Raw genomic sequence first — 2,994 nt, 5'->3', positions numbered from 1 at the left:
TTAAAACAGCAAACTCTCATCAAATCTTTAATCTTTCCTTTAACTATGGGAATGGTTGTGCTGAAGTTGCAGTCATGTAGGTAGGGGCGGTTGGGAACAGAGTAATGAAAATCAAACACATTAAAATAGCTTCACACACAGAACAGAGATTCACACATCCCAAAGTGAGCATCTGCAATGCAAAGGGGAGATTTTAAAATTTATATTGTAAATGAGTTTTTTCTCAAGATACAGAAAGAAATAATCTACTTTAAAAGATCATAAATTTTAAACACTCCCAGGATGCATTTTAAAAATCAGTTTCCTATTATTTGCATTCTCAGGACAGTTCTGCCTATAATTTTGGCTTCACCAATACTCACAGCAGACACACTCTTGGGGTACAATATGCTTTTAATTTTACCACATTAATTTTCAGTTCTTCAGTTTTAAATATTATGTACAAGCAAGATACATAACAACCTCTTTTACAAATTAAAACTTATCAGCCAAAACCAAGTTGCATATATGAAACATCCTGAAGTTTGCAATTTGGAATTTTTTCATTGAGTGCATTTTACTCATTTATTTTGTTTCTTTTCAAAGGATATAGGAACTTTTAATCCAACTTTAAAATAAATATCTAATTCTGCTTTTGCAATACCACCATCTATATAGAGGGGAAAAAAATTTATACATTCCTTTTTAATTATATGGTATTGCAGAAAGATAAAATACCAATGTAAGAATAATATTGATTATAAGTATGTGATAAATGATAAGGTCTAATTCAACTACTGTGGAGTACAACAAGGCAATAACTAGGATATTAATATTCTTCAGATTACACCTTTGCTCTCACTACTGTGAAAAATTCATTTTAAATTATTATTAAAAGTCTAAGATATTGAAGTCACACACTCTTGCTCGATTCTCAACCACGTACACAGAAACAACAGACCACTTTACTACTTACCATTTGAGATCTATTTTTTGGGCAGCCATTGATGTCTTCAATCTTTTCATTTGCTGAAAAGCAAAAAAGAGGAGATAAAGCAAAAAAAACCTATCCCAAAGATGTTTATTCCAATTATTTCCAGAGCACTTGCTGCTAGCTAAATAAAGGGGTTTCAGATTGTAGTTGCCCGGTCAAAGTGAATGTGTGAAACACTGAGACCCACCAAAGAAAAGCAGCTGGAGTTTTCTACTGGGTCATGCCTCCAGAGACAGCTGGGACCAGAAAACAACTGGTCTGACAATCTCTTGCCCAGTGATGGGTAACTTATTTAAACTACAAAAAAAGATTTAAACTCTGGAAACTGAATCACTGCTGGGTGGAAAAGTGAACACTACAAACGTACAGATGGTTGCGTGTCAACTGATTTGCTTGTAGAGTGATGATATGTTTTAAATCTAGATGGGAAATTTATGATCAATAACTTTTTTTATTATTTTGTTCTCAAAGCACAAACCACAAGACTACTTTTCAAGCTGCCTGTATATAAAGCGACTTGCAGAAAAAGATACAGTTTCAATCTTCAAAGTCCCAAGTGAAATAATTATGTTGTTGAGGTGGTTAAAATGTTTGCCTTAGATTCCTAGTTTGCTCAGTTTCACATTTCAGCCTTGAACCCTGAAATGACTTGTGTGTTAGACTGAAGAACCAGTTCTAATCAAAGTTTGATTTCCCACAGTTTTTCAATGTAATAAAGGTAGATGTTCACATCCCACTTATGAGTTGAACAAAATCACCTCCCATCAATTCTTATATTAAAAGCATTATTTTCTACCTGTCCTGTATTCTCAGGACATCAGTCAGATCTCCATCTCATTTCATGTCTGTCTTCAGTTAGGAGTATCAAAATATTCCAACAGCAGTCATAACCATGACAAACCAAGAGGGAACATAACTTCATGCTTGCCTGGTATTCTCCTTTTACACATCAAAGTGCCACAGTACACCTTTACATCACAGTAATGCATTTAAAAATTGATGCTAATACAAAAAAGATTGTACCTAAATCCCCTGTACTGTTCCCCAGAGTGGCCTATCAGCCTCTACACACAAAGAACAAGTTTCTTTCAGGAATATCATCTCAGATTTGGTCATACATAAACAAAAATTATCTCTTTAAATCTCATTTACAAATTCTGTGCATCCAACTTTTACTATTTACTCTCACAGTTTAGTATCGTGCAATCTATCATTTACATTTATAGTACTTTAAAAAACTGATAGCTATATTCCTATAAATTTCCACCGTTCATAATTATTACTTGAGACTAATGGACTTCTGAATGAGCTTTCTCTTGTTTGGGACACATGTAACTCACAACCCAGGTAATTTTGTTTATCTTCCTTAAAAAAAAAATAGTAGGTTTTTCCCTAGTTCTCTAGGACTTCCAGAACGTTACACAATGCATTTAAAACCAGTGTTAGCAAACCGTAGAGTTTATTACCTGGTTCTTTTTAAGCTCTTGTATGCAAACTACCTAGACTCACCTACTTGAAACTGCCTAAGCTATTAGTAACTTGGTTCCAAGATTCTGCTGCAATACTGCACTTGACTTTTTCTGATGTTTTTTTACTATGCAAATGTAGAACTAAAATATTTACTCAACACTCCTACACTTTGTGGGTATTGCTACAGGCTTGGAGTACAAGCTTGGTTCTAGAGCTGTACACTAAAGGTTAAGCCCATAAACCCTATGAACTAGCAAATACACTGTTCTGTAACATTGAAAATTAATGGCAGATGAAGATGTAAGCCACCTTCAATTTTTCTGCCAGAAGAAATTTACATTCAACAAATCAACTATTTGAGCAGTTACCTCTTTATTCTTTTCCTTTTTTACACTGTGGTTATATTACCATTCTCATCTAGACATTGTTCCTTCTGTCCTCATACACTTCTATCAGCTTGCAAGACATCACAAGCCATCCTTGTACTCTTTTGGATCTGATTTGTAGCTTCTTTATTTGATTAATGTCTGTTTCCTGCATTTTCTTGTACT

The sequence above is a fragment of the Antrostomus carolinensis genome, unplaced genomic scaffold (genome assembly GCF_000700745.2).
Source record: "Antrostomus carolinensis isolate BGI_N321 unplaced genomic scaffold, ASM70074v2 scaffold6549, whole genome shotgun sequence".
NCBI lineage: Eukaryota > Metazoa > Chordata > Aves > Caprimulgiformes > Caprimulgidae > Antrostomus > Antrostomus carolinensis.
The sequence above is the reverse complement of the archived record's forward strand: the minus strand, read 5'-3'. Positions refer to the sequence as shown.